This window comes from Haliotis rubra, unplaced genomic scaffold, assembly GCF_003918875.1.
Source record: "Haliotis rubra isolate DU_JTF1 unplaced genomic scaffold, ASM391887v1 Scf415, whole genome shotgun sequence".
Classification (NCBI taxonomy): domain Eukaryota; kingdom Metazoa; phylum Mollusca; class Gastropoda; order Lepetellida; family Haliotidae; genus Haliotis; species Haliotis rubra.
In genome coordinates this window covers 758548-773400 of record NW_025767097.1, presented here as the reverse complement: position 1 = coordinate 773400, position 14853 = coordinate 758548, and the positions used below count along the sequence as shown (strand labels likewise).

Below are 14853 nucleotides of genomic sequence, written 5' to 3'. Positions count from 1 at the left end.
AATTTACTTGCTGTTATAAGGTGGAGGCATTGTTACTGGTTTTATGGGACAATGCCCGTGGGGTCATGTAGGACAAGTATGTCAACAGTTATTTGTTCAGCGAGGTGAGGTGATTAGTGAATCAATGGAGTTTTACATAGTACTGTTACAATACTCTCTACAGCCACAATACTCTCTACAGCCACAATACTCTCTACCACAATACTCTCTACAGCCACAATACTCTCTACACCCTTGGCATGTTCATCACGAGCTCACACCATACACCACATGGTTAACTCAGTTGGTTGATGGATTGGGTGTCATGAGAAGCGATGTCCTTGAAACATAGTAGTAGATATAATGACAGTCCGAGATCAAGTCCAACAAAAGCTTCTGTAAAGCTTTATTTCACAATCATGTGTTTGTGTGGTCCATACTTGACTATTTGCAACCCACCCACAAACAAACCACTATGGTGACTATTGCTTGTTGCATGGAACAGTTAAGTTGGATGGGGCAGTCTGAGTTCGTGACCTTGCTTATAATGATATCAATAACTAGATTATTTTGTCCAGACATGGCTATTTACAGGAGACGGTTATGTAGCTGGGTGTGACCTTATACACTAAACAAACTCCCTACTCTACATAGTATTGTGGGAGTATGGTCCTATCATGTTACATGATGATTCACACACTACTGGGACAAATGATCTCAGGTCCCTCTTTAATTTCCAACACTCAGTGTCATGCTTCTCAATGTAGATAGTCTCTGCTACTGTCATCTTCATACCCTGTGCGGCCCACCGATCTAACGCCAAAAAAATATATTCCCGTTTCCTATTACATGCTTTTTAAAAATAGGGTAGGTGGGTCGGTTTTATCTTCTTTTTTTACTTTTTTTTTTAATTCTTAGTGGCACCAGGTGGGCACCTGAGGTCTTCAAGGATACCATATCATGTAGTGACAATGCCTTATGATGAAACATTGAAAGATTTCTATATCAAATCATTATTTATGTTATTTTTTTGCAGATTTGGTCAGTGAGGACCCATTATGCCAATTTAATGCAATCCATTTTAGCCCTATGTACACTGAAAAACATGAAAACATCATACTCGATTTGGATGTAAATGATGAGTTGAAATGCTCTCCAGTCATGATATTGACTTGGTTTGGAAAGGGGTCGGTCGGGTTACCGAAACGGCCTTAGGCAGTGGAATGTGCTGTGCAGTTTTATGTCCCTCAGGCAAGCCAGGAAATTATCATTGCAAGTTCGAATCCGATTCTCTGTGATCATGTTTCTAGGTTTGTCTGCACCATACCCGGTAAACATCTGAGACAAGAAATTTGCTTTGGTCTTTCCTCACACATGAGGGTTGGTGGGGTGGGTAGCCTTGTGGTTAGAGCGTTTGCTCATCAAGCCGAAGACCTGGGTTTGATTCTCCACATGGGTACAACGTGTGAAGCCCATTTCTGGTGTCCCTCGCTGCTCTGAGTTGATGGTATTGCTGAAATATTGCTAAAAGCGGCATAAAACCTCACTCACTCACTCTTCACACATGAAAGCTATGACCGCTTTCCTACTACATTAATTCTGTGGTGGAACTAGAATACCAGGGGCGTAGGAACAGGGGGCTTAGCCCCCCCACTTTTTCAAGACGAAACCATATCTGCCTTACCATAACTACAATTTCATTTTGATTTTCAAGACTTTTCATAAAATTAGCCCCCCCACCACTCCGAAAAAAATGATACGCCCCTGAATACTGTTAGAATCTCACTCACTCTACACCCCAGCAAGATTGTCTGAATGTGCTGACCTGTGATTAGACCTATACAGCCAACTACATGATAGCAATACACTTGTGAAAGAAACAAGCAGGAAGTCGGATGACTCTAAAGTGCTTGCTTTGCATATGGTATTTGGAATATCAGAGACACACTGTTTTGTCAGTGTTAAACTGCTGTGCAGAGCCAAACAGTTTGGTTAGGTTGACCTGACAGTGCTGAAATCCATCAAGCTTAAAATACATATGTATATCTGCCTGCAGGCACAAGTCAAGACCTTTGATGCATCTGTGTCATGGTGAAGGTGTGTTTCCTGATGGGAGCTTGAGTAGCCTACGGTGCTACAACTGATGTGCAGTGCTCTTCCCTTAGTCATGGGTTTGAATCCCACATCAAGTCAATTAGATTTTGATCCTTGGCTGTGTTTGAAAGAGCCTGAGCAAGGCCTCTTTGTCATGGGTCATTGAGTCCTTAGATTCAAATACCCTTTCTGCAAACACTGCTTGTTCTGTCAGCAAGATGCTAGTTGATGTGTATCCTAGGAGACATCCTGTGTCACAAGAGGTGATTTAATATTGGTTGGAAAGGATCAGTGACTTGCATGTTTAGTTGCATGTCGCCATACACTTGATGGCATGGACAACTGCTCATATCACTGGATTGTCTGGTCCAGACTTGATTAATAACACACCTCCATCACATATTGATGAGTATATTACTATTAATGAGTATTGCTAAAATAAACAAATTTAGTGCTAATGGATTACACCAAAGGGTAAAGGTGTACATCCTTTACTATGTAGATGTAGTTGACTTGACATTACAATGTTACATATCTGGCTACAGAGGCTAAGGGTGGTCTAAGATGTGGTCTGACATGCTGTATGCATTATGGTGTATGTATACTGTGGACACCAGGGACCTAGTCACTATGGTGACCTTTGGAGAATGGTGTCTAGCAAATCTGGGCTGAACCTGTGTTCTGGTATTAATGTTCCACAGCTTGTATATCTCACCATAAGTTGTGGTCGTTATGCCTAGATCATTGTTATAGACACTAGATCATATACAGTGCTAGAATCATGAGAAAATGTCCTCATATTACCGAACATATGTTAAATTTACAGGGTTCAGAGATATTATTGTACAGTGATATAATGATATTATTGTACAGTGATATGATGATATTATTGTACAGTGATATAATGATATTATTGTACAGTGATATAATGATATTATTGTACAGTGATATGATGATATTATTGTACAGTGATATAATGATATTATTGTACAGTGATATAATGATATTATTGTACAGTGATATAATGATATTGTACAGTGATATAATGATGTTATTGTACAGTGATATAATGCTATTATTGTACAGTGATATAATGATATTATTGTACAGTGATATAATGATATTATTGTACAGTGATATAATGATATTATTGTACAGTGATATAATGATATTATTGATATAATGATATTGTACAGTGATATAATGATATTATTGTACAGTGATATAATGATATATTAGCAAAGTAAACTATGGTTATAACAAACTCAATCAGGGACCACAGAATTTAGTTCATTATAACCATGGTTGTTTTAAGCAGTTCAACTGAAATATGTTGTACATGCATTACTAGCCATTGTACAAAGTCTTCTCGCCTCTGAAGTGATAAGTTATAGTTTTTAAGGTGGCATATAAACCATGTTTCTTGTGATGTATCATTCATGATGCCACATTATGACCCTCACACTTTATAGAAACTGTTGTCATCACATGTAACTTAGTAAAGTTCTTCCTTCAAACATCAATCTCATCACATGACTACACATGAAAAATGATAACTTATGATAATTAATTGACAATAACTTTTTATATTCTAACAAAAAAAACAGCACTGACTCTGGAACTGGCCCCAGTCTCCATAGCAACAAGATGCAGCTATGTATAAGTTGTCTGTCATCTATGCTGCTGATGTGTTGGCTGATGTGTTGGTGCTGGTGCATGATAGCGCCGTTGGTGCAGAACCTTTCAACAATCACCTGTGTTGCTCAATCAATGCTGCACTCAATGGTCGCTGTTCTGAGTTGTATAACTGAGGGTCAAAACAATGTCTTACAAAAGGATACTCATTATGGTAATTACTTATGTGAAATATTCTCAGGGGTCTGTTTGTAGATCAACTGATAATAACGATATTTGGAGATCAATGTCCATGTGATAATGACCAGTGGCGCTATATAAATCTTGGGGGACCCAGAATCTTTAAAACTATGACAAGGAACCCTTGACTTGTATGCTTCATTTCAAATACTGTTGATTGTTTCAATTAAATATCGAAGTTTCATAATACTAATTTGCACAACTGTGTGGCACATGTGAGACACAAAGATCTTCCTTCATGATGTGGTATCAGATACCGCATGACAAGCGAGTTATTTTAGTGAACTGAGATGGCTGCACGCCTGTTGTCTAGATGCACATTGAAATATTGATAGTGTCTATGATGCGCAGTGCAGGCGCACTTGGGGAAGCAGACAGCTGCACTAATTGTTGGCGACTCACCTAGATTTATAGTCCACCTGCTGTACATAGGTAAACAGTGGGGCTATATGGGGAACTGCTGTACATAGGCAAACAGTGGGGCTATGGGGGGAGCTGCTGTACATAGGTAAACAGTGGGGGGGAGCTGCTGTACATAGGTAAACAGTGGGGCTATGGGAGGAGCTGCTGTACATAGGTAAACAGTGGGGCTATGGGGGCTGCTGTACACAGGTAAACAGTGGCGGCTGCTGCTGCTGCTGTACATAGGTAAACAGTGGGGGGGGAGCTGCTGTACATAGGTAAACAGTGGGGCTATGCTGCTGTTGCTGTAGGTAAACAGTGGAGCTAGGTAAACAGGGAGCTGCTGTACATAGGTAAACAGTGGGGGAGCTGCTGTACATAAGGTAAACAGGGCTGGGAGCTATGGGGGGGGCTGCTGTACACAGGTAAACAGTGGAGCTATATGAGGGGGCTGAGCTGCTGTACACAGGTAAACAGTGGAGCTATAGGGGGAGCTGCTGTACATAGGTAAACAGTGGGGCTATGGGTGGGAGCTGCTGTACATAGGTAAACAGTGGGGCTATGGGAGGAGCTGCTGTACATAGGTAAACAGTGGGGCTATGGGGAGCTGCTGTACATAGGTAAACAGTGGAGCTATGGGGAAGAGCTGCTGTACATAGGTAAACAGTGGGGCTATGGGGGAGCTGCTGTACACAGGTAAACAGTGGAGCTATAGGGGAGCTGCTGTAAACAGGTGGAACAGCTAAGGGGGAGAGCTGCTGTACATAGGTAAACAGTGGGGCTATTGGGGGGAAAGCTGCTGGTACATAGGTAAACTGGGGCTATAGGAGGGGGCTAGCTGCTGTACACAGGTAAACAGTGGGGCCATAGGGGAGCTGCTGTACATAGGTAAACAGTGGGGCTATGGGGAGCTGCTGTACACAGGTAAACAGTGGGGCTATAGGGGAGCTGCGGGTAAACAATACATAGGTAAACAGTGGGGCTATAGGGAGCTGCTGTACACAGGTAAACAGTGGGGCTATAGGGGAAGCTGCTGTACACAGGTAAACAGTGGGGCTATTGGTGGGAGCTGCTGTACACTGGAGCTATAGGGGAGCTGCTGTACATAGGTAAACAGTGGGGCTATAGGGGGAGCTGCTGTACACAGGTAAACAGTGGAGCTATAGGGGGAACTGCTGTACATGCCAGCACCTGTACTCCTTGCTGTTGACAGCAGGTAATGGTGATCTGTGATCCGGAATTTTTGCACACACAAATTATTGGGTGGTTTCTGGTTACTGTTTAAATTGATATAAAATAATGTGTAATAGTCAGTGTGCTAGGCAGGCATCTAATTATCTATTCACTATCTTTTGGTTTTGATGGATAGTTCTGTGTTATTTTTTTAATTGAGAACATCATAATCTGTCAAGGATTTAAGATCCATGTCCGTCAGAGACTAAGTGACATTTTCCAGAATTTATTGATTTGGAAGGCTGCTTCTCTTACCAAAAGTACCAGAGAAGTTGAAATATTAGTCAATTTTTTTAATTTTTAGGCTGTGAGCTGATCCTAGTCTCACCTACAACTGCACTTAGAGCCTTCAAGTCTCTTATTTCCTTGAGCTGAAAAATATGATATATATGGGCTACTACAGATGAGAAGGGGATGAGTACAGGCTGCTACAGATGAAAAGGGGATTAGTACGGGCTGTTAGAGATGAGAAGAGGATAAGAAAGGAATGGGGATGATCGTTTTATTAAATCTATGCTCATGGATGTGTGTAAATGAGTAGAGTCTGTGATGTGGTTGCTTTGAACACTTCATAGTCTGTCAGTGTAGTGTAGGACAAAAGCCCAACCTTGACACGAAGGATGCAGCTGGAAGATGTTTTTCTTCTTGCTGAAATTTGCCAGCATGGGTAAGAGTCTGATTGACCAAACATCTTAGACATCGCAGTGTTGGGATTCAAACCCACCGAAAGCTGATCCTACCCTTTAAGGGGATCAGCCTTTGACCACTGGTCTAATAGTATCGGTTATCTGCTTTGGCTAATTAATGGTAGCGTCTGTGAAAACTGACCAGGTAATAGTATGCATGTTCCACAATGTAAACACAACGGGTGACCATGAGTCAGATATTACTGACTTAACATAACTAGTCCTAACACTCATGTTGGTCTTGTAAACAAAGTATAACAAAGAACATGGTCCAACAGCACTGTTAGTTCATCAATGGCCTTTCACACAAGAAAGCCCCTGGTTGTGTCTGTTGGATGGGTACTGTGTCATGACTGTACAAACATGCACTACGCACCATAGACAAAATATAATTGAGTGTTTGAAGGTTAATCCTGATCCATTACAGGATCACTCGGTCACAGGATAATGTAGCTAATTTAGAGAGTAAACATGCTGGGGATGACATTCCCCTGCCTGGCATTCATCTCTGTTGGCCCGACCAAGGGTCTGTACTCTCTCACCACTGCTTTATCTGTACTCTCATCTAACACCACTGCTTCATCTGTACTCTCTCACCACTGCTTCATCTGTACTCCCACCTGACACCACTGCTTCATCTGTACTCTCACCTGACACCACTGCTTTATCTGTACTCTCTCACCACTGCTTCATCTGTACTCTCACCTAACACCACTGCTTTTATCTGTGCTCTCACCACTAATCTGTACTCTCACCTAACACCACTGCTTTATCTGTACTCTCACCTGACACCACTGCTTTATCTGTACTCTCACCTAACACCACTGCTTTATCTGTACTCTCACCTAACACCACTGCTTTATCTGTACTCTCACCTAACACCACTGCTTTATCTGTACTCTCTCACCTGACACCACTGCTTTATCTGTACTCTCACCTGACACCACTGCTTTATCTGTTTATCTGTACTCTCACCTGACACCTTTATCTGTTCTCTCACCTGTACTTCATCTGTACTCTCACCTGACACCACTGCTTCATCTGTACTCTCACCTGACACCACTGCTTTATCTGTACTCTCTCACCTGACACCACTGCTTTATCTGTACTCTCACCTGACACCACTGTTTTATCTGTACACTCTCACCTGAAACCACTGCTTTATCTGTACTCTCACCTGACACCACTGCTTTATCTGTACTATCTCACATGACACCACTGCTTCATCTGTTCTCTCACCTGACACCACTGCTTCATCTGTACTCTCACCTAGCACTACTGCTTCATCTGTACTTTCACCTTACACCACTGCTTGATCTGTTCTCTCACCTGACACCACTGCTTTATCTGTTCTCTCACCTTACACCACTGCTTCATCTGTCTGTAGTCATACTGCTGCTGCCTGTCTACTCAAATCTCTGCTTCATTATCTTTAGCTCTTGAAAAGTTGTCAAGTGAACTGTAATTGACTGCAGTTGTATGCAAGTTCTCGCTTGCCTTACATCATTTTAGACCAAGTTTTGGGGGTTTTTTATGGCATGCTGCTTGATTATCTCAAGCCTTTCTTGGCCTCGTCTGGCCTCCCTGACCCCATAGCCAGTTGCCCTTGCCACCCACACTGCTATGAAGTAATCAAGATAAGTCTCGTGATTATCACACTGACCCGTGTTTGGCTGTAATTGCCTTGTATTGTGTTAATGACTGGAACATGCACCAGGAAACACACAGCTTAAAATAGTCCTTAAAGTGGGCCATGAACAAACAGATCATAGAGCTGTGCTACTTTTAGCCTGCGTCTTTATCAGCAACATCACTTTGCAGTATAAATTGCCTCCTGATTTGCCACATCTGATAAGGCCTGGTTATTTGTATCAATTAACAGCTCAAGCAGGTCAGTAGGGTTAAGCCTTATGGTTAAAGTGCTGCTTGTTTTACAGAGAATCAGTTTCAAGTTCCACAATATGGGTACAGTTACAGCCTGTGCCAAAAATGTTTGACCCTACTCACCCAATCATGGCTCTCTGCTTCATCCTCTGTAGAGTTTAGTCTTGTTAGGTGTTACTAGCTGACCTTACTTACATAATACAGAATGTTTATAGACTTGGGCTTTGGATTAGTGGCCAATTTTAGTCACGAACTGCAGTTATAAAGCCAATTCCAGTGTCTCCAAGCTACTATTGCAGTTATGTTGGAAACATTTAATATCATGTACCAAGTATAACGAAGAAAGGGAATCACTTATACACACAATGCTTTATTATGACCAAGCAATTAATTACTCTCACTAAAAAAAGAACTATTCCTAATAATTTTCACGAACAGAAGTCCTGAATTAATTTCCAAAATATGTCACCATCTTTACAACTTTAAATGAATTCTATATCTTACCAAAGTCTCCTCATATATTATTTCCATGTCATTATACCACATGATTTCTAAAAATTGTTATAATGTACATCATTTATGTGTGAAATGTATCTATATTTCTTGTACCTACTGTGTAAATATTTGTAGCTTATAGAATATTGCCACTGTTTCTTCATGGAATGCTATGCAATAAATATGTTATCTTATCTTATCTATCTGTATTCACTCGTTGAACTCCAATAAGTTCAATAGTTAGATGCCATCTATGATGCCTACAGACGGTGGTGTTCAGGAGAAACTGTTGATAATCATGTTATATAGTGTGTCTTTGTGGATGAATAGCCTGGAAAGGTCATAGATAACAAGGATGTCTGGCAAGAGTTGCGGAGACAGATAGTTTACATTACAATCAGCTGTTGGAAAGAGTGGATGACAGATCCCCAGTAGCAGTATTTGTCAGGAGCTCCTTGAATCACAACTATCTGGGCCATGAGGCAGTTTGTGTCAATGATTTGCCACTAACCTCTAAAGAAAGACATCGCTATATAGTTGACAGTACCTTTATGATTGCATTGGATACCAAGCCTCATCATTGGTGTATAACTGTTTTATAAACCCCACTGTAAGATATATCAACATGGGCTAATAGACTCTACAATGGCCAGTGTGTGTACCCATACAAACAGGGTAGATCATATCAACTCCTGTTTACTATAGAGGGCAGAGGGCAATGTTCCAACCAGATAGTGACTTGCTCCAAATCTTGGTTTACACAGATTAACTGGGTTGTGTTACTGTTGGAACACTGTAGCAGTTTTTCTATAGTTTGTTGGCCTATCTGGGGGATAATACTGCTATGGTATATTCCTGTTAACTGCCTGGGAAATGCTGTACTATTGATTATCAGATGGAGCATGGTGTGGGTAAAGGAAAACATGGGTGTAGTGAAATAGCAAAGTTTGTATTCCCTGTCTTCTGGGAGTTATGGCAGATGCTTGAATCTGAGTTTTTGCAGTTTAGGGACTTACCTTGGAAGTGTGAAGTCTGGCAGATCAGTTTGTTTTTCTTCATGGAGTAGACTTGTATGTTTGCTTGTAAGACAGAAGGCAAAAGAACAGTATTGATGTTTAAAGCAACACATATGTTGAGTATTTGTTGTCAACAGCTTGCATTATCAACATGACCAAAGAGACAGGATAGTTATGTTTATGAATATCTATCTGGTGTATATCATTGATATTCAGTTTGTAGACACCCAATGAGTATTGCAGGTTAGAAAAAGTACCCACCAATCAGGTGGTCAGCTTCACTGACTTGGTTGATAGTGTGTCATTGTCCATCAAGAATCTGGCCCAGTCTTGATTACTTCCAGGCTGCAGTTATATACAATGAGTATTGTCCATGGAGTTTTGCTGAGTGCAGCAACAAACAGTTTGTGGATATAAGTGGAAATGCCCACTGTTTTATTATGCTATGAGAATCAGTGGGTTATTCATATTGAAGAGTTTTCTCGTTTATGTCCAGAAGGAGCTTCTCCCAGTCTCTCCACACCTACACACATCTTCCATCACTTGACTCTTGCAGCTGAAAACTAAAAGTTCCATCACTTCACATCTCTTTAAGTAGATGAGACCAAGTTTAAGATGCTTCCGAACAGTAATAAAGTTTGGAAACACATTGCTTTCGAAGTGATGCATTTCCAAATGGATTGCAGAAAATCAAAGCTTATTGATTTTGTTTGAAGACCAAGAGCTATATTTTTATTCATTTTTCATCTATGTTGATCAACATTCATAGAATTGAACGAGATTCAAATAGCAGACATGATCTCAAGCCAGATTTTTCTTCTGCAAGCATTGGTTGAGACACCAAACAGTTTGTCCTTTTCTTGGGTAAACACCACCAGAATAGAGCATTCATTGATTTTGCTTTGAGATCAGACAAAGATATCCTTCCCCCTGACACCTGACAGCCTCCCGCAGACCTCCTCCCATGGATCTCCTCCCCCGAACCCCCTCCCAACACCCACACATACATGTGACTTGGGCAGCTCCTGACACTGAGACTAGCTCCACTTTCTAGCATCGCTCTCATTCCCCACTATATCCTGATCTTTTCTCATCAGTAGCCATGACACATGTCAATATTTTCAAAAGCTCTATAAGCAGCGTGTGTCTGTGGGACTTAAGAGTATTAATCAAATTCATGAGTTTTCAGTAACTGCATTATCAGAAAGATATCTTTCATAATTGGTATTTTTAAGAGTTTTTTTGTTGGCCATGAGAGAATCGAATATGACATTGGAAATAGTTGCTATCAGTGATTTATGAAGTGCTCAGCATTATTATTGTGACTGTATGATAACCTCACAAAACTGGACTGGGTCAGACAGACTTTGGCCAATCATGGGACCAATGATCCACACCGATGTTCCATACTGATTCCCATATGGGCACTGGGAGCGGAATAGCCTAGTGGTTAGAGTGTTCCCTCATCAAGCCAAAGACCCAGGTTTGTTTCTCAACATCCTGAAGATGTTAGACGTTAAGGATCCTCTGCCTAGTTATCGGTATAACATTACTGAAAGCAGCACAAATCTATTCTGATTCCATCCACAGCAAGTAGTGGGGTAGCCTAGTGACAGTTGAGGCAGAATATCTATGTTCAAGTGTTCGTGCTGTAACAGTGCTGAGGGCTGTATAAACCTCACTCACTCACAGTCAGGTTGTAAGTTGGACTTACTGTTTCCTACACCACTACTGTCCACTCCCTGAACCTGTTGTGTGTAACCAGTGACTTACTAGGCACCAGAAATACTATGACAGTTAATACTTTGCTAATTGAATAAAAAATAATGTGTGTCGGATTTCCATTTTGTCAAACCTCTTACTCTTGATTAAACTCAGCTAGAAAGTAGAGAATGTAAAACTTCCATGATAAATGAGTCACCTGATTCCTCCTCTTTGTTGTCTCATTTGTATACGTTCAGTTCCAAACTTGCAGCCTCACCTCACGCAAGCACTATACACCAGGGTAATACTCAGATTGAACAAGGAGACTTCAATCAGCAAACACATGGGAAGTACATTGATTTTCTCTGCCTGGCAGCTCCCTAGCACAGATCATCACATATCTGTAAACTTTACTCTCTGTCAGACCTCTCCCCATCCCTAATCCCCTCCATCCACACCTCCACCACCCTGCTCCCATGTTCCCCCCTTCATCACAGCAGTCTACACTGACCAGCTACAAGCCATGTTGCCAATCCATTTACCCCTCACACCTTCCAATTTCAACCTGCCAGCTGACTGTACCTACTCTGCCAGCAATGCCTAATCAGGTTCCTGCCAGGCAAACCACACAGTGGCAGTACAGGTTAGCGCTGTTGGTTCAGCTTCTTGGAGTGCCTGTGTGGAGATTGCTGGATTGCATGCCTCAGATCCACTGTTTGATTCCTTTTAATCTCTCCATTTTCCGAGGGCATTAGCATCCCAGTCAAATAAGCTGTGCTGTGAAGAGTTGCCTCCCTTGGGTACAACAGAATTCTGCAATCGTGGGTTTGAACTCCAGATTTTGTTATGTGTGATATCTGATTTGTAATCATTGTACTCATACAGATGCAGATCAAAGTGCCATCACATGGAACTCTTCTTATTTCCTCTCTGCCATCAAGATGACACCCCTTGATATAATCGCAATGCTGTTGGAAACAACATTAATCAACTCACTCACTTTCCATTGTCAGTGGTTTGTTCAAGGTTATGTCCTCCAGAGAAGACCCAGCTTTTTGCAGGGCCTCGGTTGGGATTTGGCCATAGCTGTATTGAATGCAGATTGACAGTTCAGTCTAAGCAGTCTATTCATTTTCTTCAAGCTACGAGGAACTGTTTCAGATACAGGAAACTGTAGACCACACTTAGCTCCAGTGTACCCTTGTGGTATGAAAGTTAATTGTCTAGCTAGGAGCACCTTAGGGGGTTCTTTGATTTGGACCATTCAGATTGAAAGTTGTCTCCTTGAGACCACAGACTGTTTCACATGTTTTTCTGCTGAAGAGAGAAAACATTGATTTTATGAGTCTTTTTATGATTGCTCTCAGTTGTAGTTCTTTGCAAGTTCTGTGAATCTTGGTTTCAAGATTTTCAATTTATAATAATTCTACAGAGGCACAATGACAAGACAAATCTCCAGTATTCTATCGTTGATTGGTTGGTCAGAGGGGCTGTGACACAAGCACTACAAACTCTGTAAGTCAGGTTAGATGTGGTCACTAGTCAGTTAGTCCCAGACTAGCGAAAATCAATAACTACTGGTTGTTTTCTCCATGAATCAAGTAAGTTTACATAACCTGGTAGCCTGGAATGTCTCAGCCGTGGAGATTCATGCCATGACATTTTTAGAAGGCGATATGGAAGAATCAGGTGGTGATTATCCTATTTTAAGTAGGATATAAGGAGCAAGTCAAAACTATCAGCATGATGATAGGCTTTCTTCTTTTTTAGAGGAGAGAAATGTGTTGTATAATAATAGATTTCACAGAATGTATGTTAATTTAGCCAAAGTGTCACAAAAAGGTTTTTATCTTTCCTGTATCTCAGTGATTAGCTCCATGCCAGTAAGGAGCATGATAACATGTGAATATGGTGCACCTCCAGCATGAAACATGACACATTCCTGTGGAATGCTGGAGTTTTGTGTTCACAAAGAGATAAGATTAAAGCATGTTAATCGGTGGATGTGTGCAAGTGTTTCAAAACCTTTTGCTTAAAGCAGGTAAATTAGCTGTTCACCAGTGTGCACTCAACACCTACATCTCAAAGCTATGTCTTGTGAGATTCCAGTGTAAGGTCCCATGTAGTTGACGCTGGCCCCTTACAGGGATTCCAGGTTACAACAGATCCCCACATACCTATTTCCAGCCTCTGGCAGCCTTATTACACTGGCCCATGAAGATCCAGGCTAGAACTGGTCTTTAGTATTCCATGCTTTTTGTCAAACACCATCAGGTGGTCAGGCTCGCTGACTTGGTTGACACATGTCATCGTATCCCAATTGCATAGATACATGCTCATGATGTTAGTCACTGGATTATCTGGACCAGATATTCACAGAGCACTATGGAATATTGGTAAATGTGGTGTTAAAAAACAAACTTGTTGCACATTTTTACCTCCATCACTGACTATTAGGTGTGAAGAACATTTTGACTTTCCTGTAATTCCTTCTGAAAGCTGTTCTTTTCTTGATTTTTTATGTCTAATTGCCTTGGGTTTGTGTAATCTTTCAAATGGCTGATTTCCTTACGTAATGGCCATGTTTCTATAGGATTTGTCCTGGCAACATTTGCTGTGCAAGATGGTTAAGCCAGTAGTTACAGCATTAGCTTTTAATGATCTTCATGTGAATGGCAGAAGCCATCCTATGTGTTCCCCTCCATCAAGTGGTTACAATTCTGCCAAATAAGGCATAAAACTTGCTTCCTGATTTCTTGGCCCAACTATGAGTTGATGTAAGTGATGTAGGATGGCCTTGTTGATAAAGAAGCAGTGGCATCTCTGATGTTAGCGACCTTCTCTTGTTGGCCCCACTATGATGCAGCTTGCTGAGGCATCATGAACCATGCTCCTCATGTAAAGAGTGTAGATGATAGCGAGAGTGAATCCAATGATGATGTTTCAAACATTAAAGTCACACAGCACTTTCGTCTGGCCTTTGATCTCCTCATCTTCTACAATCAGGGTTCCAGCATCAATCAGTGTTAGTGACGGAGCACATGTTATGTAAGTGTTCCTGGGACTTACTCAATAAACACATCTCCATTTAACTCTCATCAGTGTTTGTGGTGAAGATTTATAAAAGTATTTCAACTGTCCTCAACGACAACCTCCTCCTACCTTCCATTAATGCAGCTATTACATTGCTTTCCTTGCTTTTGCTTTGCCTTCCCATGTATAACTTTGCCTTTATCCCAATCACTGCTCATGATGTTAGTCATTGGATGGTCTGATCCAGACTCAATTATAGCTGGAATATTGGTTTGTGCGGCATTAAACAACCAAGAAACAAACAAATCAAACTTTGACTCATCCTGTGACAGTTCCCCATTACCCGACACTCATTCTGTGGGCACTTCCATGGCTCCCCTTCTCATTCTTTGAACAGTTCCGTATGTCCCCACCCTTTTGTTGGCATTTCCACTTTTCCCAGACACACTAAC

At 41.3% G+C, this 14853-nt stretch overlaps 1 protein-coding gene across 8 annotated transcripts in view; it reads left to right on the top strand.

Annotated features, from left to right (window-relative positions):
• LOC124288330 (myotubularin-related protein 13-like) overlaps positions 1–14853 on the top strand; it is a 113707-nt gene that overhangs the window by 52592 nt on the left and 46262 nt on the right. The gene's annotated exons all lie outside the window — the stretch shown is intronic.